The sequence below is a fragment of the Oncorhynchus tshawytscha genome, linkage group LG12, assembly GCF_018296145.1.
Source record: "Oncorhynchus tshawytscha isolate Ot180627B linkage group LG12, Otsh_v2.0, whole genome shotgun sequence".
Lineage (NCBI taxonomy): Eukaryota > Metazoa > Chordata > Actinopteri > Salmoniformes > Salmonidae > Oncorhynchus > Oncorhynchus tshawytscha.
The window spans coordinates 23105791-23131073 of NC_056440.1; the positions used below are offsets into that span (position 1 = coordinate 23105791).

The following is a 25283-nucleotide window of genomic DNA, read 5'->3' on the forward strand; positions in this document are numbered from 1 at the left end:
ATTTCTCTACCATAAGCCTCCTCCAACGTCATTTTAGAGAATTTGTCAGTATGTCCAAATGGCCTCACAACCGCAGATCACGTTCAACCACGCCAGCCCAGGACCTCCACTTCCGACTTCTTCACCTGCGGCATTGTTTGAGACCAGCCACTCGGACAGAGGATGAAACTATGATTTAACACAACCTAAGAATTTCTGCACAAACTGTCAGAAAGCGTCCCAGGGAAGCTCTTCTGCATGCTCGTCATCCTCACCAGGGTCTTGACCTAACTGCAGTTCAGCGTTGTACCTGACTTCAGTGGGCAAATGCTCACCTTCGATGGCCACTGGAGAAGTGTGCTTTCATGGAGGAATCTCGATTTCAACTGTAACGGGCAGATGGCAGGTGTGTGGGCAAGCAGTTTGCTGATGTCATTGATGTGAACAGAGTGCCCCATGGTGGTGGTGGGGTTATGGTATGGACAGGCATAAGCTATGGACAATAAACACAACTGCATTTTATCGATGGCAATTTGAATGCACAGAGATACCGTGACTTATCCTGAGGCCCATTGTCTTGCCATTCATCCACCTCATGTTTCAGCATGATAATGCACGGCCCCATGTCGCAAGGATATGTAAACAATTTCTGGAAGCTGAAAATGTCACTGTTCTTCCATGGCCTTCATACTTACAAGACATGTCACCCATTAAGCATATTTGGGATGCTTTGGATCGACGTGCACGGCAGCATGTTCCAGTTCCCACCAATATACATCAACTTCGCACAGCCATTGAAGAGTGGGACAACATTCCACAGGCCACAATCAACAGCCTGATCAACTCTATGCGAAGGAGATGCGTCATGCTGCATGAGGCAAATGGTGGTCACACCAGATACTGACTGGTTTTCTGATCTACTACACCCCTACTTTTTTTTTTAAAGGTATCTGTGACCGACGGATGTATATCTGTATTCCCAGTCATGTGAAATCCATAGATTAGGGCCTAATGCATTTATTTAAATTGATTGATTTCCTTATATGACCTCTAACTCAGTAAAATCTTTTAAATTGTTGCTTGTTTCATTTATATTTTTGTTCAGTGTAGTAGGAAGTGTGTAGTATGTTGGTGAGTTGGAGGCTTTCCCTCTTCCTGTGAGAAGCAACCACACCCATTTCTTTGTAAAGTAATCACTGTAGCTGGAACCCATGTATAGCTATTGCTCTTTTCAAGTTTATTCTATTTAGTGCATCACAATTAACAAGTATACATGTTTTTGAGTTGAGTCTACAGCTTGTAGATTGAAACTGAAGCATACTTGAAAGCCGTATAAATTGTAGGAGTTCCATCAATCTCTATACCACCTCCCTGTACTGTTATAGGCTCAAATGACTGCTCAGTCCAGTCCCCACTGTGTCAAACGTACAGTCATGGTACAAGATGGCTGCTCAATCCCCACCACTGTGTCAAACCCATACACAGCAGAGACAGACAGCCACAGTGACCTTGACCTCTGGCTTTCAAGTTTCAGTCTCCTCTCCTCATGTGGGTGACACAGATGGCATGGCCCTGGCCCCGATAACCAGGGAGGGCAAAGAGCTATCTGTCAGAACACAGCCCAGGGAGAGGAGGCCTGTATTAGAAACACTGTCTGCCACAGGCTCATTGCTAAACAACAAAAGCCGGCTCCCCAGACAGATTCACCAACCACACAGATGTGATCTTCATCAAGAATAAATAGATCTTCATTGCCTAAATGGATGATCACACAGAGCTTGATAATGCAACATACAGGAATAGAAGAGGTTGAGGAGGATGCTTTTGCTGAAATTCCAACCATGGTTTTATTTGAACAAACCCATTTCCATTACTAGTAAAGCAACCTTTCTGATCGCTTTTGTGAAATTGTCAAGTCACTCTACGATGGAGCTTTTTATTGCCATTACATAAAATCCCTTCATAGTCTTTGACTTAGTTTTCTTTGTTGTGTCAATGTTGGTGAGAAGATCATAGACGTAAACATTCTAGACAGCCACTCAATTCCATCACTCTGAGTTGCCATTGCAGTATAGCAGTGTTCAAGTTACATCTATGAGTGCCAGCTCACATCTGTGAGAAAGCTAGTTGTGAGACATAATGTACTGAGAACCAGTGTGTTCTTTACAGTTTCATTTAAAGTGATGGCATTGAGGGTAGTGTCTTCTTTCCCTCAGAATCCTGTGGTAAAGGAAACTAATTTGGATTTTTTTCAAAGGGAATTAGTGCATTCCAATATGTTTTTATACCAATATTTTCCCATGATAGCACGGCTACTGATGTAATGTAGGCTGTTATTCATCAGAACAATTTACCACACAGCAAAGAAAACATTCGGTCATCATCAGGCGGAAAACGGACCTATATGGATTCCTTCAGCTGCCACAACGAGATATAAATCAACTGTGTGTTGATTCTATTCTCTCACATGGCACATTCGTGGCATACAACTCAAAGATTCATCACAAATACTCAAAATCACAAATACTGTAGTCCAAGACTCACAGCAGGACCCAGATCAGTGTTTCAGAAGTCACATGATCTCACAATGGCAGCTACTCACCAGTCTGCACCGGGCTCACTTATCCTAGATCAGTTGTTCCAGTCAGAGTGTATGATCTCACCACCACAGTAGTTATTCACCAGTCTGCAGCATGCTGCAGCCCAATGTGAAATAGCTCCATACCAAATTAGAGCCCTGACACATTCCATTTACACACACACCCTCCTCTCGCACTCCTCTAGCACACATCCCACAGATAGACAAGACACAGCTGTGAGCTTGGAGCAGCACTCTATATGGCTCAGCGTCAAGCCTCATACTGATTGACAGTGCCTGAGGGCTCCCTCCTCTTGAATAACATATCATAATTGCAGCTAATAATAACCTTCAAGGGGAATTGTTGGACTAAATGATGAGGGGGTGAATGTATGTACAGAGAGAGAGATGGCTTATCTTGGCGTAGGCCTGGTGCTGCTCTGCTCTGTGTAGTAGAAATGCCATGGCTGAGAGAGTGGGCAGCCCCTGAGCTAAGGAGAACCTCCTCCACATCCAGCTGATTCTATGCCATCTCTCCAACACTCCTTCCTTCCCTTTATTCATTATGAATGGTGCCCACATGCCATCCTCCCTCTCATTCTAGCTATCATACCAGGCAAACTTTTATTTTATTTTTGCCCCAGGCTAATAGAAGGCTACAGAGAGTCAGATTCCATTGGAATTGAAATATTGCTATTTTGGAATTATTGTGTTGAGTTCTTGGTTCCATATGTGAATAACGTATGTTCAACAAGTCTTAATTAATGGAATGCCTAGAGGGCCTGTGTTCTGTGCTATTAAAAAGTGCTTAATCAATATTATTGTGTTGAAATGTACCTGTATAGTGCCTCAGTAGACAGAAATACAGTACCTCCATTATATGTGAATAACAGAATTCAAGCTATGAGGCAACCTGTTGGGAGGCTTCCAAGGATGCAGTTCTATAATAACCCAGAGGCTCCAATCCCTTATGTTTCTTGTGCTAATGGTTCTCTCTATTGCAAAGTCAACATCAACACATTCTTCTGAGAATGAAATACTCCTTCTGACTGCATCGTAAGTCTTGTCTGAAGGCCTGAAATACGACTCTCCTCAGACCACCTCGGAGCTGAACTGAACATAAGTGCTGGTGGTTGTGTTATGACTGCACGGTAACAGCTGATGAATCCATACCAAGATTTCTACCCAATGAAAAAACAACAACGAAATAAAAAAGCATTATTGATTGCACCCTGAAGATTCTCTTCTCTTCCACCCTCTGAAGCATGTCTGGGCTATGAAGTCATAAACCCCACCTTGTCCATGTTGGAGTGATCACTAATACATGTGTGGAATCTCTACAGGCAGAGAGAGAGGTGCACTGGAGTACCAACAAAACAGGTTCTTTTTCTATTTCATCTTTCTATATCTTTACCCACTGGGTACAATCAGGGGGGAAACTCTGTTATATTGTGTGGCTGTGATGATTGAGCTTTTTGGGATGTTCTGTTGAGCAGAGGGGGAAATCACAATGGGACCTGAGAGGGATTTCACAGGTGCAGTGGTTTGAGACGCCAAGCCTTTTCATCTAAACTGATTCTTCTTCAGAAAACAAAACAAATTTGGAGTATTTTTGACCACAATTCTATTTACTCGAACCAACAATCGTCAAAACTGCATCAACATCCTAGCACAATCCACAAGAGTTGATGCCCAGTCAAATGGAAAAATTTATTTTATTTGTATTTTCTGTGTGGTTTGTTCTAGGCCAGGCAAGGCCCAGCCCCTAGTCGAGACAGAAGCCACAGCTCGGCCACAGAGAGGAACCTGCAGTGTCACAACAATAGGGACATTCAGCCCCCTGACAGGAAAAGGATAAGACCTGTTGCTGCTGAAAAGTGCTTTACACATGCCGTTAGTGTTCCTGCTCTTTCAGAGAGGCACTCAACTGCCATCACAGCAGAGGTTCTCTCTACAACATGGTAGTAAACACCGTGACCTCCTGACCTCTGGCTGCCGCTAGCTGCCTGCCTGACTAGCCGTGTTGTCCTGCGGCTGGCTGCTGAAACATTCCACTCCTGTCATCATGCAGCACAGTGCTACTGTTCACGCCTAGAGGGCCACAGGGCCACAGCATGGCTGGCTGTGATTAGAGGAATACATCTGCTGCATGTATTTGTAACACAATTTTATAAATGAAGAGCGTAGACAATTTAAGAGTACGTATATTTTGAAACATTTCTGACATAAGAAAGAAGGAAGACATGGGTTGGAATGAAAGGTCTAAACTATACTTAGAATCGTTAGATGCTGAAGGACCAAGTGAAAAGGGATGATCCTTTTAACAGGCAGTTGGTAAATGCAGGCAACACATGACTCTCTATGTGTGATTTAACAGTCGTTCAATACCAAAAAATGACTTCTAATATCAATTAATTAGCCAGAATTGAGATATGAAGAACGGGAACAATCAGCATAATGTCACACCCTGACCTATCTCTGTTTTCTTTAGATTTTGGTTAGGTCAGGGTGTTACTAGGGTAGGTACGCTAGTTTTTGTATGTCTAGGATTGTTGTAGGTCTAGGGGTTTTTGTATGTCTATGTTGGCCTGGTATGGTTCCCAATCAGAGACAGCTGTTTATCGTTGTCTCTGATTGGGGATCATATTTAGGCAGCCATTTCCCCTTTGTGTTTCGTGGGATCTTGTCTATGTGTAATTGCCTGTCAGCACTCGTTTGTATAGCATCACGTTTAGTTTAGTTATTTTGTTAGTTTGTTCAGTGTTCATTCTTTAAATAAATAAGAATGTACGTAAATAAATAAGAATACCGCGCTGCGCCTTGGTCTCCTTCATATGACGAACGTGACACATAAGCCTTGTAGAAAGCCCTGTATGTAAATATTAAACAAAGCCATTACTATCTCCAAAACATTTACACTTGTAACTCACACTGCCTTTCATTTCTGGTTAACAGAAGATTCAAATTAATACCACAATGATCATATTAATTTGAGAACTTGGGACTATAAGGTTCTATCTGCAAAAAGATGATTCTCAGATAATTGTCTTTAATGTTCCAAACCCTAGCTGGTTTGAATAATATCAGCAATTTTTATCTTGTATTGCTTTGAACTTAACGACATGAATTGGGGTATTTAGAAAAATATATAGGTAGAGAACATTGAACAGAAAAAGGCTATGTCAATAAATACATTTTGACAAAAATGCAGATAGAAGCTAATAGTTCTCGAATCATTGAATCCCCTATCAGTATCAAACAAATATAATATTTCATATGCTCCTCTAAGACCTTGAAAGGAAAATAATAATATATACTCCTCCTAATGACTCCTAATGACAATGCTTCTGTAACGGGTAAACAAAGCCGGAGACTTGCATCAGCTTCCCAAGTTATTGCAGTGGGCTAACTCATTCTAACTCACTCTAACTGATTGGTTTGAATCCAGTCAGTCACACCAGTTACTGTACAATACCTGTTCAAAAAGACACTCCTGGTGAGTGTTAGATATTGACCCTTGCAGATCTGGGTCAATCGTAGCAGATGTCTTATATTATGCTATTATGCTTATATTATGCTATAAGGACCAGAAGGGCAGCTAGCGAGAAGCCGAGAGGTACAGACAAACATCTCACATACACCGTCTGTTGGCCATTAGCTGAAAAATTAAATAAATGCCAAACCTCTCTATTGCTGTGCAACTGTAAGTGGATGCTTTATTCACTTTGAGGGTATATTAAATGGGTTGTAGATTCTTATGGAGCTAATTGCTTGAAACGTCGTGTTCATTATTGAGATCTATGTCACGACCTGAATCAAAAGCAATTTCCATCATTTTAAATAGTGTCGTTAGCTAGCGACCTGCACTTAACTACTGCTGCATCACTCACACGTCATGCAAATGATCATTTTTCTTGATACCAGAAGTATTCCCAAAGTCAGAAAACATTCAGTGTGGTCTCAACTTTGGATTCGATCATTTCTGTTTACTTTTCTCTTAAAGTTAAATTGGAATGTCAGCCTTATATCAACCAAACTACATGGATCCTATTGAAAATAGCAAGTACTGTAGATAATATCTAATGACAGTTCTCTGATTTCCCCATAGAGAACGTGAGCAAACATTTCTTACATAATACAGACTTGAGTGATTCTGTGGTAATGCAATATTCTCTACAGCACCAGATGGAAACATGAGTAGGTAATGTCCATGAAGAGAAACCGCTTACTGAAAGCATCTCATCTCACGCTGTCACTTTACCCTCCCAGCAACTCTGGGCCCCTCCTAACCTGTCTCAACCTCAGCCTTAAATAGCGTCATCTCCACCATGCCACAGCTGTTTCCTGCTGCCTGTGGGGGCTGCAGGGTTTGCCCGTGCGTGGTGTGCCTACGTGCAAGTGCACACAGAGTAAATTGCATAAAAAGAGGTGTGTAATTGAACACATCAGTGGGCCTGACAGACAGGCAGGTTGATGAACGTGAGGGACAACACCTCTGTCTGAATGTTTGTGTAAAAGGGAACCTGATTACCATGGAAAATCAATACTGCTGCTAACTAACTATCAGCCGTTATTTACTACGCTGCATAATGGAGAGAAATGGGACAAGTAGTCATGCATACTTTCACACATAATGGGGCAACACTTTAGCTGTATTGTAAATGCTTCAATGTTCCCTTAACTTTCCCTCTGTCTATTGTTAAGAGATAAGCTATTGTGTTCTTTTCTTCTCAGGAAGGCCAAGTCTGAATATTTTATGTCTGTTACCACTGATAACCTGAATGACCCTAGAAAGTTTTGGAAGGCTATTTTTTTTTTAACCTTTATTTAACTAGGCAAGTCAGTTAAGAACAAATTCTTATTTTCAATGACGGCCTAGGAACAGTGGGTTAACTGCATGTTCAAGGGCAGAACGACAGATTTTGTACCTTGTCAGCTTGGGGGTTTGAACTTGCAACCTTTCGGTTACTAGTCCAATGCTCTAACCACTAGGCTACACTGCCACCCCAATATTAAGTCTATGTCTGGTAACAACAATGTTAATGAATTACCGTCATGTGTTTTGAAGGACTCTGTTGCTGTATATGACAAAACTGAAATGCTGAATTGTTTCAATGAGCACTTTGTATCATCTGGTAGGCTGTCAGTGTCCTCTGTCTCTACAACCCTGTGTGGATGAACCAGTGAGAGCTGGTCAAACTTTGAGCTTTTTGCCATTCTCGGTGCAGATGGTACATAAAGCCCTGAAATCCTTAGATCAGAGAAAGCCTGCAGGTCCTGATCTTTTGGATCCCTGCTTTTTAAATCTGGCAGCTGATTTCATAGCTGAACCACTTACATATCTGTTCAATCTAACCCTGGAATGTAATGAAATCTGGAAATCAGCATTTGTCCTACCACCTTTAAAAGGGGGAGATCCAACTCTTTTAAATAATAATAGGCCGATCTCAAAGCTGTCACCCCTGGTGAAAATACTTGACACTCTTGTAAGTGAACAGCTAAAAGAGTTTTTATTTACTTTTAATTTACTAACTATTTTATCAATGTACCAATCGGGCTTCAGGAAGAAGCATAGCACAATTACAGCAGCCATGAAGGTTTTAAATGATATCACTGAGGCCAATGACAAAAAACAGCGCTGTGTCTCACTTTTTATTGATCTCTCTAAGGCTTTTGATACAGTTGATCATGCTATACTAAGGCAGAGATTGTCGAGTGTAGGTCTTTCGGAGCATGCAGTTGCATGGTTTGCTAACTATCTGTCTGATAGAACTCAGTGCACTCAATTTGATGGGCTTATGTCTGTTAAATTGTCTGTCTTGAATGGTGTGCCCCAAGGCTCTGTACATGGTCCTCTCTTATTCACTATTTATATAAATGATTTAGACAAAAATGTCCAAAATGCACAACTTCATTTTTATGCTGATGATACTGTTATTTACTGTTGTGCCTCGTTTCTTACTGCTTTCCAGAACATTCCAGAACATTCAAACTGCTTTTTATACTGTTCAACATACCTTGTGTCAATTGAAGCGTATCCTCAATACTGACAAAACTAAACTAATGGTGTTTTCTAATGCAAGAAATAGACCTCTGAACCACGGAAACAAACACCCACAAACAAACAGTGAAACCCAGGCTACCTAAGTATGATTCTCAATTCTCAAGACTAATGACACCTGCCTCTGATTGAGAACCATACTAGGCCATACAAGGAGAAGACTGATCAGAGATGCAGCCAAGAGGCCCATGATCACTCTGGATGAACTGCAGAGATCTACAGCTGAGGTGGGAGACTCTGTCCATAGGACAACAATCAGTCGTATATTGCACAAATCTGGCCTTTATGGAAGAGTGGCAAGAAGAAAGCCATTTCTTAAAGATATCCATAAAAAGTGTTGTTTAAAGTTTGCCACAAGCCTCCTGGGAGACACACCAAACATGTGGAAGAAGGTGCTCTGGTCAGATGAAACGAAAATTTAACTTTTTGGCAACAATGCAAAACGTTATGTTTGGTGTAAAAGCAATACAGCTCATCACCCTGAACACACTATCTCCACTGTCAAACATGGTGGTGGCAGCATCATGGTTTGGGCCTGCTTTTCTTCAGCAGGGACAGGCAAGATGGTTAAAATTGATGGGAAGATGGATGGAGCCAAATACAGGACCATTCTGGAAGAAAACCTGATGGAGTCTGCAAAAGACCTGAGACTGGGACGGAGATTTGTCTTCCAACAAGACAATGATCCAAAACATAAAGCAAAATCTACAATGGAATGGTTCAAAATAAACATATCCAGGTGTTAGAATGGCCAAGTCAAAGTCCAGACCTGAATCCAATCGAGAATCTGTGGAAAGAACTGAAAACTGCTGTTCACAAATGCTCTCCATCCAACCTCACTGAGCTCGAGCTGTTTTGCAATGAGGAATGGGAAAAAATTTCAGTCTCTCGAAGTGCAAAACTGATAGAGACATACCCCAAGCGACTTACAGCTGTAATCGCAGCAAAAGGTGGCGCTACAAAGTATTAACTTAAGGGGGCTGAATAATTTTGCACGCCCAATTTTTCAGTTTTTGATTTGTTAAAAAAGTTTGAAATATCCAATAAATGTCGTTCCACTTCATGATTGTGTCCCACTTGTTGTTGATTCTTCACAAAAAATACAGTTTTATATCTTTATGTTTGAAGCCTGAAATGTGGCAAAAGGTCGCAAAGTTCAAGGGGGCCGAATACTTTCGCAAGGCACTGTACTTTTATTTACAAAGCCATTTTGGGTTTACTACCTTTTTATTTGTGCATTTTTATTGTTCAGAAATGTGGTGGGTACTCTCTTCGTTCGCTGGACTTTATCCTGCTAACTGTTCCAAATGTCCGAACTGAATTTGGTAAAAGGGCTTTTATGTACTCTACGCCATCGTCTTGGAAGACCTTAAAAATACTTTTAAACTGGAAGAACTTGTCCCGATTGGTGTTTTTAAATCACTTGATGAAGGATTTTGAGGCTGATTTTCTGACCTGTCAATGTTATTAATTTGCTGTTTTATACTCTTGTGAATTCAATGGTTTTTACTAGATTACTTGTAGTTTTTCATGTTGCCTGTCTGTAATTTTTTTGTAATGACTTGGTGCTGCCTATCTTGGCCAGGGCGCTCTTGAAAAATAGATTTGAATCTCAATGAGCCCTTCCTGGTTAAATAAAGGTTCAAATTATATATATTTTTTATAGATATTGGATGTATTGTAAAAGACAGGATATGTTAACCAGCACTGTCAACATGCTGTGGGTAAATCACTAACATGAAGGGGATCATTATTTAACAGCAAGGCTTCCCGCATGCTCACAGAGTGAGCTGTAACAATCTGGCATTCTATCTGGACAAGTATGTTTACACAGCTATTCGAATGCATTGAATGGTCTCAAGTACTGAGCTTCTCCTCTCCTCCCACCAATCTTTCAATATGTTCACCTTTATCCCTCTCACCTCTGACCCCCCTCTCCATTATCCCAGAAACCCTAGACCCACTCCAATTTGCATACTGCCCAGGCACGACTCCAACACCATCATTAAGTTTGCAGACGACACCACAGTGGTAGGCCTGATCACCGACCACGACGAGACAGCCTATAGGGAGGAGGTCAGAGACCTGGCCGGGTGGTGCCAGAATAACAACCTATCCCTCAACGTAACCAAGACTAAGGAGATGATTGTGGACTACAGGAAAAGGAGCACCGAGCACGCACCCATTCTCATCGACGGGGTTGTAGTGGAGCAGGTTGAGAGCTTCAAGTTCCTTGGTGTCCACATCAACATGTGGTTCAAACACACCAAGACAGTCGTGAAGAGGGCACGACAAAGCCTATTCCCCTCAGGAAACTAAAAAGATTTGGGATGGGTCCTGAGATCCTCCAAAGGTTCTACAGCTGCAACATCGAGAGCATCCTGACCGGTTGCATTGCTGCCCGGTATGGCAAATGCTCGGCCTCCGACCGCAAGGCACTTCAGAGGGTAGTGTGTGCTGCCCAGTACATCACTGGGGCAAAGCTGCCTGCCATCCAGAACCTCTACACCAGGTGGTGTCAGAGGAAGGCCCTAAAAATTGTCAAAGACCACAGCCACCCATCATAGACTGTTCTCTCTACTACCGCATGGCAAACGGTACCGGAGTGCCAAGTCTAGGACAAAAAGGCTTCTCAACAGTTTTTACCCCCAAGACATAAGACTCCTGAACAGGTAACCAAATGGTTGCCCGGACTATTTGCATTGTGTGACCCCCCCAACCCCTCTATTACGCTGCTGCTACTCTCTGTTTACCTTATATGCATAGTCACTTTAACTATACATTCATGTACATACCACTTCAATTGGCCCAACCAACCAGTGCTCCCGCACATTGGCTAACCGGGCTATCTGCATTGTGTCCCACCCACCACCCGCCAACCCCTCTTTTTATGCTACTGCAACTCTTTGTTCATCATATATGGATAGTCACTTTAACCATACCCACATGTACATACTACCTCAATAAGCCTGACTAACAGGTGTCTGTATACATCCTTGCTACTGTTATCTTCAAATGTCTTTTAGCTGAAAAACTGCTTTACAATATATTTTTTCTTGGTACTGGAGAAGTCATGATAAGCATCTGAAATAAGTAAGGAAATGCATTTGCTCTCTTGGTATTTGACAGTTCTCCAAATATATATATATTGTTTTACATCAGTAGCTGAGATTGGGAGAAGTCTATCAATAATAAAGCAATGCTCTGCCTTCTTAAAACCTGTTGAGGATCTTGAGTCCCAATTGGGAACCAGCCCTCCCACCGTCAGCTGGAATGTGGCGCATGGAACGCAAAAATATTCTTAAAAATATTTAACCTCCACACATTAACAAGTCCAATAGCTCAAATGAAAGATAAACAACTTGTTTATCTAGCCAGCAAGTCAGATTTCTAAAATGTTTTACGGCGAAAACATAGCACATATTTATGTCAAACCACCACCGAAGACCAAGCTAATTTCCATAGCCAAATTCCACAAAATATGCAATCACCAAACGCAGGATTAAAATTAAAATAATTTCACTAACCTTTTGAAATCTTCATCAGATGACAGTAATATAACATGTTACACAGTACATTTTTTTTTTTCAATAATATGCTATATATATCCATAAATCTGTTTACAATGACGGCATGTTCAAAAAAATGCTACTCAAATGTCCGGAGAAATGACGATAGCTCCAGCATATGCCGTCAGCTAACATAGAATACACAACATAAACTTAGACTAAATATGCATGTTCTACATATGTATAGAAAGATACACTTCTTCTAAATGCAATCGCTGTGTTACTTTTATTTTTAACGTTACAGATTTCGTTCACTAGGCTATAATATGAGTCGGCGCTCAGGAATTAGCATTTTGGCTCCTCTACTTGGAGTCCACAGAAACCCATAATAAACACATAAATATTCCCTTACCTTTGCTGTTCTTCCATCAGTAGACCTGGAAGGGTTTATACTTACCAAAAACAGCTTTAGTTTGGAAGTCTGTGTCTTTCGGTGATCAAACACGACACATTTCGGTTGAAATGCAGCCAAAAAGTCAAGTGGGTGCGCACCAAAATGTCGAAATGACATATTATATGTCGACTAAACTTGTCAAACTATGTTCAGAACACAGCATTAGCATGTTATCTAGCTTCACAGCAATTCTCAGGACGAAGAGAAACACACGAGTCGTTTAATCAATCTTGGAACAAAGACAGAGCGCGCATGAGAGTAGCCTGTTTTCTCGCGTGACCGAAAGGTTTCGGCCCGCCAAAACCCTCGCGCGATTCTCACAATGAGAAGCCCCATTGAAAGCAGACATCGCGCTGAAGAGATAGAAACTGTTCCCAGGACTGTAAGTGCTTGGGAAGGGTGGGGCCGATGACGTCAAAGTTGGGCCAACTTTTATGATGACAAGAGAGAGTTTGGGAGAATGAGTGCCCTGAGAGTTCTGCTTTACATAGAGACATAATTTAAACGGTTTTAGAAGCTTTAGAGTGTTTTCTATTCAATAATAATTTTTATATGCATATATTAGCAATTTTTGACAGATTTTTTTTCTGTTTACTATGGGCACCCAATCACCCCAAAGGGGGCAGTAATCAGCCCTATATATATATATTGTTTTACATCAGTAGCTGAGATTGGGAGAAGTCTATCAATAATAAAGCAATGCTCTGCCTTCTTAACATAACTATCAACAAGGCAGGTCCTACAGGCCCTAGTTTCGTCACACCTGGACTACTATCCAGTCGTGTGGTCAGGTGCCACAAAGAGGGACTCATGAAAATGTAAATTGGCTCAGAGCAGGGCAGCACGTCTGGCCCTTAAATGTACACGGAGAGCTAACATTAACATGTCAATCTCTCCTGGCTCAAAGTAAAAGTATTGACCTGCTCGGACACCCATGTGAACTCCACAAGACATGCTGCCAGAGGTCTCTTCACAGTCCTCAAGTCCAGAACAGGCTATGGGTATCACGTTTAAGGTATGACCCAGATGCAGACAGTGTCGCAGAAACAAAAGTCTATTTCTAAAACAGAGGCAGGAAAACGACAGGTCAAAGGCAGGCAGGGGTCAATCAACCAGAGAGGGTGCAAAGGGACCAGAAAGGCAGGCAGTCTCATGGTCAGGGCAGGAAATAATCAGTAAAGTGGGATAAGATACAAAACAGGAGCAAGGTAACAAAACACTGTTAGGTTTCACGAACAAAACGAACTGGCAACAGACAAACAGAACACAGGTATAAATGCACAGGGTATAATGGGGAAGATGGTGTGACACCTGGAGGGGGGTGGAGACAATCACAGAGTAGGTGAAACAGATCAGGGTGTGACAATACCCCCCACGGGCACATACCTCGTTGACTGGGGTGTCGGTGTTGGAAATCTGAAATGAGGCCTGGGACCCAGCACCTCTCCGCCGGTCATAACCCTACCAGTCAACCAGGTACTGGAACACCCTGCTCCGAGGTCGAACTTTCAGGAGACGCCTCACCATGTATGCCGGTTGGCCGTCGATGAGACAAGGGAGAGGGGTGGGCCTGGAAACAGGAGATAAAGGGCTGTGAGACATGGGTTTAACTCTGGACACAAGTAAGGTAGTATGTATACGAAGGGTACGGGCCAACAGAAGACAAACAGAAGAGGGGCTAATGATTTTGGAGATGGAAAATGGGTCAATAAACCAGGGGGAGAGTTTGAGGGATTCCACCAAGGAAGAGCGGGGGCCGATACCCCAGGGAACACTCAAAGGGAAATAGGCCGGTGGTAGAGCAGGGAAGGATGTTGTGGGCATACTCGACCCACACAAGCTGCTGGCTCTAGGTGGCGGGGTGGGTGAAGACCAGGCAGTGCAGAGTAGTCTCTAGGTCCTGATTGACTTGCTTCGAAGGATCGTTGGACTTGGGGTGGATCCCGGAACACAGGCTGGTCGAAGACCCAATGAGGGTGCAAAATGCCTTCCAGTACCGGGACGAGAACTGAGGACCCCGGTCAGAGACCATGTCTACTGGTAGTCCATGATCCGGAAGCGGTGCTTCACCATGAGCTGGCTGTTTCTCTGGCAGAGGGTAGTTTGGGGAGAAGAAATAAGTGGGTGGCTTTGGAAAACTGATCCACCACAGTCAGGATTGCTGTGATGCCATCAGATGGGGAAAGCAATCTGACAAAGTCCAGAGAGATGTGAGACCAGGGACAGGCAGAGGTTGGAGGAGACCAGCCGGAGCTTGCCGAGGAGTCTTTTTTTTGTGCCGAGGAGTCTTTTTTTGTGCAAGTGGCGACGAATACGGAGACGTCAGGGACCATGATAGGCCACAAAAAGCGTTGTTGCACAAAAGCCAGGGTCTGACGGGAGCCTGGGTTGCAGGCAAGCCTGGAGGAGTGGGCCCACTCCCGGCCCACGTCAGGCATGAACATCCAGTTATCTTGACCCCCCCCGAAGTCGGAAATGTACATATACCTTAGCCAAATACATTTAAACTCCGTTCTTCACAATTCCTAACATTTAATCCTCGTAAAAATTCCCTGTCTTAGGTGAGTTAGAATCACCACTTTATTTTAAGAATGTGAAATGTCAGAATAATAGTGATTTATTTCAGCTTTTAATTCTTTCATCACATTCCCAGTGGGTGAGAAGTTTACATACACTCAATTAGAATTTGGTAGCATTGCCTTTAAATTGTTTAACTTGGGTAAAGCGTTTCCGGTAGCCTTCCACACGTTTCCCACAATAAGTTGGGTGAATTGTGTTCCATTCTTCCTGACAGAGCTGGTGAAACTGAGTCAGGTTTGTAGGCCTCCTTACTCATACATGCTTTTTCAGTTCTGCCCACACATTTTCTATAGGATTGAGTTCAGAGATTTGTGATGGCCACTCCAATACCTTGAATTTGTTGTCCTTTTGCCACAACTTTGTAAGTATGCTTGGGGTCATTGTCCATTTGGAAGACCCATTTACGACCAAGCTTTAACTTCCTGACTGATGTCTTGAGATGTTGCTTCAATATATCCACATAATTTTCCTTCCTCACGGAGCCATCTATTTTGTGAAGTGCACCAGTCCCTTCTGCAGCAAAGCACCCCCACAACATGATGCTGCCACCCCCGTGCTTCACGGTTGGGATGGTGTTCTTCGACTTGCAAGCATCCTCTTTTTCTTCCAAACATAACGATGGTCATTATGGCCAAACAGTTCTATTTTTCTTTCATCAGACCAGAGTACATTTCTCCAAAAAGTACGATCTTTGTCCCCATGTGCTGTCGCAAACCGTAGTCTGGCTTTTTTTATGGCAGTTTTGGAGCAGTGGCTTCTTCCTTGTTGAGCGGCCTTTCAGATTATGTCGATATAGGACACATTTTACTGTGGATATAGATACTTTTGTACCGGTTTCCTCCAGCATCTTCACAAGGTCCTTTGATTGATTTGCACTTTTCGCACCAAAGTACGTTCATCTCTAGGAGACAGAACACGTTTCCTTCCTGAGTGGTATGACGGCTGCGTGGTCCCATGGTGTTTATACTTGCATACTATTGTTTGTACAGATAAAAGTGGTACCTTCAGGTGTTTGGAAATTGCTCCCAAGGATGAACCAGGCTCTACTATTTTTTTTCTGAGGTCTTGGATGATTTCTTTTGATTTTCCAATGATGTCAAGCTAAGAGGCCTTGAGTTTGAAGGTAGGCCTTGAAATACATCCACAGGTACACCTCCAATTGACTCAAATGATGTCAATTGGCTTTAGAAGCTTCTGATAGGCTATGTCATCATTTTCAGGAATTTTCCAAGCTGTTTAAAAGGCACAGTCAACTTAGTGTATGTAAACTTCTGACCCTCTGGAATTGTGATATAGTAAACCTAAGTGTATGTAAACTTTTGATTTCAACTGTATATCTTGTTTTGTCTCTATTGTCATTGTTGTCCTGGCTGGAAGACAGTACAGTGATTGGGTGAGTCCATAGTAACTCAATAGGGCTAACTGGCTAGCTAGCTAGCCACGAATAATTGGTAGTTACCCACAAAAAATATACATCTACCTTGCATAACATAAATTTTTGTTCATTTTTGGCTAGCTAGATTATTACGATTTAATCACATATATAGCTGATAATTATGAAGTAAAACTTTTGATTTGTGTACAGTATATCTAGTTTTGACTATTGTTGCCATTGTCCTGGCTGGAAGAAGGTTCAGTAAATGGGGGGATGAAACGTGATGTAATACAGTAGGAGGAGTACGAGTGCTTCTCAAATGCATTGTTTTATGCATTCTCCACACTCTCGTCCTCACAAGAACGTACTCAAGAGAACGTGGTCGGAGAATGCACTCGTAGCATGAGTGTGCAGCACCCTCAGTGTTGCTGAACAGTGGTTCAGTCAATGTTACTTAGCATATAAAATCAAACACTTTTGGGTGCTGCCTTGGGTTGAAAAACATTACTACTTTACTCCTCACTAGCTTTTACTGTAAATTTGCCATAGCATTGCTATTATTCCACAATCACTTCCACTATCGTCATACATGTACTCCTTGAGCAAACAAGTGACTCATTTTTATCGACTGCACTCCATTCCTTGTGATGTATGACAAAGTGAACGACTGAAAACATACCACAAGCTCATTCATGCCTAATTAGAGGCAATCAAAAGCGACACACTACAGTGTTCTGAGCTAAACAATAAACAGTTCCCATTTGAGTTTGTCAGATTGCTACACAGACAGAATGACAGTTCTGTAGCGGGCACTTCTTCAGGCAGGCTCCCTGGGGACCTATGGCTATGATGGATACATGGCTTCATGCTTCTCTCTCAGGGGCTCCCCCTCCCTCCCTCTCTCCTTCCCTCCCCCCATCTCTCTGATTGTCTTTTACTTGCGTGTCTCCCCTGAGAGGAGCAGTCATATTGTTTCTCCCTCAAGCAGATGCTCTTCTCTTTCTCCTGCCTGTAATCTAACTGTTTGTTGTGCAGCGAGACTGAGACAGACACTATTATGGTGCTGCTGGCTGCGAGATGATTTTTAAAGAGATGTCACTGAGGAGAGTTTATAAGGGTTTGTTCACATCTTCTTGTCTGTGCCACTGTAGCTGTACTGCAGCCACTCAATGATTTGATGGAGGAGAGATGGAGAGAAGTTTAAGAGCAGACAGTATTAGTGCCATCTGAATTGATTTTATTACTCTTAAGGTCAGAAACATATTTATAATCCAGGAGAGGATGCAGAGTTGCCTGCGGTACCAGCCTGGTCTTATAGACTAAACATAACATAGTAAACGTAAATCTGGGACAATGAAATTAGTATGACGTGTTACATTTGGTATGGTTACATAAGAGAGATTCGTTACTTAAGAGAAAGTAAAAAGTGGCGTGGTTGGCCTGGGTGGATGGGTGTGCGTTTAACCTGAACTTCTTGCAACTCAATGGTTGGAAGTTCAATTTTAGCAAGTTTTCAATTTCTTACTACTTTTGAGATCATTTGCAACTGTTTAGCATGTTGCCTAACCCTTCCCCTAACCATAAACTAACCATTTTAGCTAACTCTTCCCCTAACCCTCACCGTAACCTTTTAACTTAACTCCTAAACTTAAATTTAACGATAACCCCTAACCCTTAGCCTAGCTAACATTAGCCACCCAGCTAGAATTCGTAAGTTTAGCATATTTGTAACATATTGAACGTTTTGCAAATTCGTAATATAATATGAATTGTAATATGTAACATATCATACAGAGTGGGTGATGGACATCCACAAATGAATACATATCATACCAAATGGAGTGTCTCGGATTAATACGAAATGCTCTGAGACCAGGTTGGCGGTACCAGCCAGCAGAAAAGATATGGTGGTGCAGGTCAGGAACTGCATTGTCCAATCAATGCGAATTAGATTAAACTCATTATTGGAAGATAATCATGTGTTTATACGGTCATCGTAAATAAGCAGCAGACAACAGCAACAGGAGGATCAAATATAGAGAAGATTAGAGCCTGTTTGTGTGGGGAGATATTACCAAAGATTTTTTATAACTAAATCAAGATAGTCCACAGCCTGTCGTTTCCAATGTGAGCTGATTAGGCTATTTTCATGTTATCCAGAGCGTTGGTGACTGCAACTTTGCTCCTGGCAACAATTTAATTACGCTTTTTTAAACGTTTACTGACACCGGCCATATTCAACCAGTGTTGAACGTTTGTAAATTCATCATGAATTGATCAGGCGTTATTCTGCGCTCTGGCACACTCAGACGAGAATGCTTTGAAACAGTTGTTATAGTGTCGTTCTATTGAAATGGATACTTGCACAATTGAGTCTTTTGTTAAGTTCTACTACAGGATACATTAAAAAAAAGCAGTGTTAGACAATCCAAACTCATCTCTCGGCATGTCCAGCCCACTCATTATCTCAGCCAATCAAGGGTAGTGGGAAGGTTGCTGGCTTTACTGTGGCTTAAACAACTAGGCTCGTAATTTAACAATTTTATTCTTAGTTACAGATAGCATACAAATTTGTTATTAAGGCACATGAAAGTTCACATGTTCGAGAATGCATTTCTGCCCCCCAAAAATAAACATTTTGATAAAAAAAGGGGAAAAAAAGGTTTACATTTAAACGGCTCTCCTGTGAAGTAGTGACCCGCGAGATACACCTAGTTTCCTGAAACGGGTCACAAATGAGTCAGTGGGCAGAACAAGCAAGGAGGTGGGCAGAGCCAAGCACGAGCTAGCGGGATCCTATTGGCGGGTTCTAGAATGCATCTGCATATTTCCGTTAGGCAACGCCTACTCTGTGAAGTGCGCATGTGCAGTAACTCAATTCGACCTTCGCACCCCTAAACAACGCAATTTAAAAAAAACTTTGCAAAAGGTAAAGTCTGCCAAACTTAGTCCACTCTGTTCATAATATATTTTAGTTTTGTGAACAGAAAACTGTATTGAGATTAAATGGTGCATCGATAAGAAAATGGGTAGAATGTCGGCCAAAATCCATTTTCTTCCATCTTCTCCCACTGCCTGCCAGTGGGCTTCCTCTCACTACCATATATGGATTACATCATCATGTAAGACACAGAGGATTTGAAGGAGAATACTTAGACTGACATCTGGTGGATGTGTCCAGCATTACACCATCTTGAACAACTTCCTAACCACCTCCTTCGTCTCTGAGACAATTTTCTTTTCAGCTCTGCTGTTGGATGAATGATCCAACATCACCACGTCTCCATGGTAGATCAAACAATAACCTGTTTGTGCATAGGAACAGAATCATGGCAGCCACCATAGCATTTCATATCACGGCTATGCATAGTAGCATGGTAAACGCTTAAATACATCCATCCCTCTCTCAGGGTAAACTGTTTATACTGCCATTAGGCAGCTGCAGCACATGTCTGACTGTGAACATAGTGAGGCTGAAGGTTGTGTTTCCTCCCTCCCAGTGATAGTCATTAGTCAGGGATTAGGGCCTCTTTTGAAGTCAAGCTCCGCTTTGAAGAGCCTGCAATTCACATCCAAGCGGGAGCAATCTGGCCTCGCTCTGGGAGCACCACTGCTATCACTGCTCGCATTTCCACAACACTGATTTGTTTTTGTTTGTTTGCCTTGTTGACACTCAAAGGAACCTCTTAATGGTGCTTACAAAGCTAAAAGAAAAATGGCTTAAAAGCCTCCTTGCAGCTTGCCTGTATACCACAGTGAAAAGCGTGCGAGAGAGAGAGACGCAGCTTTGACAGGACAGCATGAGACCATTTTTTTCTTGCACACTTATTATCAGATGTATTTTCTGTATCTTTACAAAACAACATGAGGAGTGTAATAGGTTGATCACGTCACTCATCAGTTCTCAGAGGCTGAGCTATAACATATTACTGTGTGGAAGTCTCTGTGGAATAACCCTCCTAATATTAGTAAGAAAATCAGTCTGCGTCTCAAATGACATCCTATTCCTTGTGTAGTGTACACTCTTTTTACCAGAGATGATAGACAGCTTGGGCCTTACAATGGGTGGCACACAGGAAGTAGAGTTGAGGTACTGAATCAATTTGATTTACATGCAATTTAAGCAAAAATATGTTCACGCTTGTCTTGTGCAGTTCCATAATTGGGGTCAAAATCAGTTCTTCAAAAGAAACAATGAGAAATGCTATTAATCTTTCTTGAAAATTCAGTGTCATTGCTTGAATGATTCACATCCCATCCCATTCCACACCATGCTCACATAGCACCACCATGCTCACATAGCACCACCATGCTCACCCAGCACCACCATGCTCACCCAGCACCACCATGCTCACCCAGCACCACCATGCTCACATAGCACCACCATGCTCACATAGCACCACCATGCTCACCCAGCACCACCATGCTCACCCAGCACCACCATGCTCACATAGCACCACCATGCATAGCACCACCATGCTCACATAGCACCACCATGCCCAGCACCACCATGCTCACCCAGCACCACCATGCTCACATAGCACCACCATGCTCACATAGCACCACCATGCTCACATAGCACCACCATGCTCACATAGCACCACCATGCTCACATAGCACCACCATGCTCACCCAGCACCACCATACTCACATAGCATCACCATGCTCACATAGCACCACCATGCTCACCCAGCATCACCATGCTTAGCCTAAGAGAAAATGTAGTAGAACTAATAACTCTAAATACTAGTTCAAACACTCATGGCGGTCCGCTCCCTCCCTCCCAGCTCTACGGCTTGGAACACTCCACAGACAGGCAGCAATGTTTCATCCTTGCGTTATGATTTCATAGTTGCCTCGCAAATGTGGCTTATGATCTAATTTTGCTTGCTAATGTATTCCCCCTTCTTCTCCCTCTCGCTTTGTTCTCTGGGTAGAGAAGTGTTTAGTACACACTCAGGTAATGATGCAGAGAGTGTTGTTTACAGAGTCGACTGCATGCCAAGAGGAGAGAGGCAGACGCAGGCAGCAGAGGCCTGCAAGCCAGCCCCATATGTAAATTTAATTACGTTTCAAGTTCAGCTGGTGGTTTTCCACCCTGCCTGCCTCTCCGGCTCCGTCTGGCTCTGTTAGAGATGACAGCCTTACAATGTGCACTTTACTGAGAACAAAGCCTCAAATCAAGGAAATAATGTATTATTTGTCTAGTTGTGGTTGGCTGGGTTGGTGCACACAGCCATTTTTCTGTCAAAGCTGTGGTCCGGCTGTGATGGAAAATGTTGGGATTAGTCTGAAGGCAGCGAGACAAATGTAGATTGTTGAATGCCTTCTACATGGAGTATAGTTACATTTTCTTGTTTGGTCAGAAAACCTAAATGTGATAGAATCCACTGCAATATAAGACCACCTTTTTCAACAAAAGAAAGGGAGACTTGGTTGTAGCAGTGCCAATAGCAGGCCATCATCCAGAGATATCCTGTAGAGAATGTGAGGCCACATTACCATTGTTATGCAGGTCTAGTACTGCCTGTATGCTACCGAATGAGCATTTAATAGCTGAGCCCAGAGGAAAGATATTTTATTCAAATTCAAACCACGAGAGTGTAATTTCATGCCCTTGAAGAGAGTCTTGTTTATACAAATTGAAATTAAATGACAAATGGTATGAAAATGATACCATGAAAATGATACCAATTTACTTTCCTCCAATAAATAGCCCACACTGCACTGTCTGTCTATCACCCTGTGGATATAATAATCAGTATCATGAATAATATGAACGATCTGATCATCTAAATCAACATAAAAATAATGATAAACTAAGAAAAAACGACAATTCCCATTGACAACTCGACCTGGCCCTGTAAAGCCTGTGCAGTATAGTGATATGATCTGTAGTCCCCAAGTGTTAATAATGTTAGGTGGTAATGGAAAGGGTTGGCTGGAGGGCAAGCTGGATCTCCTGTGCTGTGGCTGTTAAAGCTCTGGGTCTCCTGGGCCCGCAATATGTCACCACCCAGCCCTGCATCGGTCCACTCCGTGCGCCTCCACTGCTGCGGCTGCACACAGCCAACCAGGCAAAGCTCAACCTTTGGAAATGTCAGCGCGATAAAACCCAATGAATCTAATGTGCTGGGCCTGCAGTGTCTAACACCATTAGTTTTAATCCTATTTGCGGGTGAAACTGCTCTTGAAAGGTAAAGGAATCTATATCTGTCTTTCAGCCCTGAGCCAGGCAGCCAGGCAATTGTAAATCTCTCAATGTGCTGACGCCCTTCTCCCTGGTTATAGGGGTGAAATGATACTGTATCCTTCCCAACTGTCTGTCTCTTCATTGTATGTGGAAATGTTTGACTTGAGGCTTTAGGCCAGCGAACTGCTAAGTAATAGAGCTGAAGAAGTGGGAGCGAGGGAGGGAGGGACATACATACTGTATAAGAGCCTCAAAAAAAATAAAAAATAAGAGCCTCTCCAGAGCAAACCGGGGTTCTAAAAAAGAGATGTCCTTTCCACTCCAATTGTCTTCTCACCGCTTGGCTTGTGAGGGCCAGCACAGTACATGGTCTCAATTGTACTGTGATGACTTTATATAGTGCAGTGGTCTTTTCAACTCAAAAGCTGCCGCTGCAGTTACTGCTGCCCAGGCAACTTGGCTTGATGTCAGGGATGTCTGAACTAGAATGGGCTGATGGTTGTTGTTGTTGTAGAGATGATTGTATGTGTTGATGCTTTCAGGAATACAAATGGTTAATTGGAATGCCTTGTAATCCGGTCTGATTTATAGAACCTTAGATCTTGAATATGGAGTGTCTGACTGTTTCCATAGCAACCAGGTCTGTTTTGTCTGGATTTCTGGGCCAGAATGGTACACATCCAATCATGATGGAGATGCAGTAATTACATCTGACCAGAGGCTGAAATATGAGTAACTGATTAATAACTCTTCAGTGTGCAGTCTTACTCTCCTGTCCCTAGAAATAAAGTTATTCTGTTGTGTTCTACTATTTTACTTTCTATTCTATTTGGCCTCATTATGAACAGTATGTCTGAACCACTTCCTTTCTGAAGTAGAAAGGAGATGTGGAGACTGCGATTTCACTTCCTCATTCATGGAGGAGTGTGGCTTCCTGTCAGGCTGACACACAGGGTCTGTCTGGCTATTTGAGGAGTGTAGTAATAATTGTCTCAAAAGGTTAAGCAGGTCTATGAATCAGACCAGGCCCAGACAAGGGCACAGTTTCATGCTAGCATCCTGATGTGTAGTACACTGTTTATAAGAAAACTGTTTACAGTGGTTTCACATCTCCTTCCACACCATATTCCCTCCCCTTAAAGAGATTTGCCGGTACTTTTGTATAGTTTTTACACTGTTGATCTGAACGTACACTACCGTTCAAAAGTTTGGGGTCACTTAGAAATGTCCTTGTTTTTGAAAGAAAAACACATTTTTGACCATTAAAATACCATCAAATTGATCAGAAACACAGTGTAGACATTGTTGATGTTGTAAATCACTATTGTAGCTGGAAACGGCAGATTTTTTATGGAATATCTACATTGAGGGGGAAAAAGTATTTGATCCCCTGCTGATTTTGTACGTTTGCCCACTAACAAAGAAATAATCAGTCTATAATTTTAATGGTAGGTTTATTTGAACAGTGAGAGACAGAATATCAACAAAAAAATCAACAAAAACACATGTTACAATGTTTTAAATTGATTTGCATTTTAATGAGGGAAATAAGTATTTGACCCCCTCTCAATCAAAAATATTTCTGGCTCCCAGGTGTCTTTTATACAGGTAACGAGCTGAGATTAGGACCACACTCTTAAAGGGAGCGCCCTAATCTCAGTTTGTTACCTGTATAAAAGACACCTGTCCACAGAAGCAATCAATCAATCAGATTCCAAACTCTCCACCATGGCCAAGACCAAAGAGCTCTCCAAGGATGTCAGGGACACGATTGTAGACCTACACAAGGCTGGAATGGGCTACTAGACCATCACCAAGCAGCTTGGTGAGAAGGTGACAACAGTTGGTGCGATTATTTGCAAATGGAAGAAACACAAAATAACTGTCAATCTCCCTCGGCCTGAGGCTCCATGCAAGATCTCACCTCGTGGAGTTGCAATGATCATGAGAACGGTGAGGAATCATCCCTACACGGGAGAACTACACGGGAGGATCTTGGCAGCTGGGACCATAGTCACCAAGAAAACAATTGGTAACACACTACGCCGTGAAGGACTGAAATCCTGCAGCGCCCGCAAAGTCCCTCTGCTCAAGAAAGCACATATACATGCCCATCTGAAGTTTGCAAATGAACATCTGAATGATTAAGATGACAACTGGGTGAAAGTGTTGTGGTCAGATGAGACTAAAATGGAGCTCTTTGGCATCAACTCAACTCGCCGTGTTTGGAGGAGGAGGAATGCTGCCTATGACCCGAAGAACACCATCCCCACCATCAAACATGGAGTTGGAAACATTATGTTTTGGGGGTGTTTTTCTGCTAAGGGGACAGGACAACTTCACCGCATCAAAGGGACGATGGACGGGGCCATGTACTGTCAAATCTTGGGTGAGAACCTCCTTCCTCAACCAGGGCATTGAAAATGGGTCGTGGATGGGTATTTCAGCATGGCAATGACCCAAAACACACAGCCAAGGCAACAAAGGAGTGGCTCAAGAAGAAGCACATTAAGGTCCTGGAGTGGCCTAGCCAGTCTCCAGACCTTAATCCCAT

At 42.6% G+C, this 25283-nt stretch overlaps 1 long non-coding RNA gene across 1 annotated transcript in view; it reads right to left on the bottom strand.

Annotated features, from left to right (window-relative positions):
- Positions 1 to 25283, bottom strand: part of LOC112263978 — a 56592-nt gene that overhangs the window by 15417 nt on the left and 15892 nt on the right. Inside the window, exon 2 of the long non-coding RNA XR_002955565.1 lies at positions 13968 to 14151. This is a non-coding gene — a long non-coding RNA (uncharacterized LOC112263978). The remainder of the gene's footprint in view (positions 1 to 13967; positions 14152 to 25283) is intronic.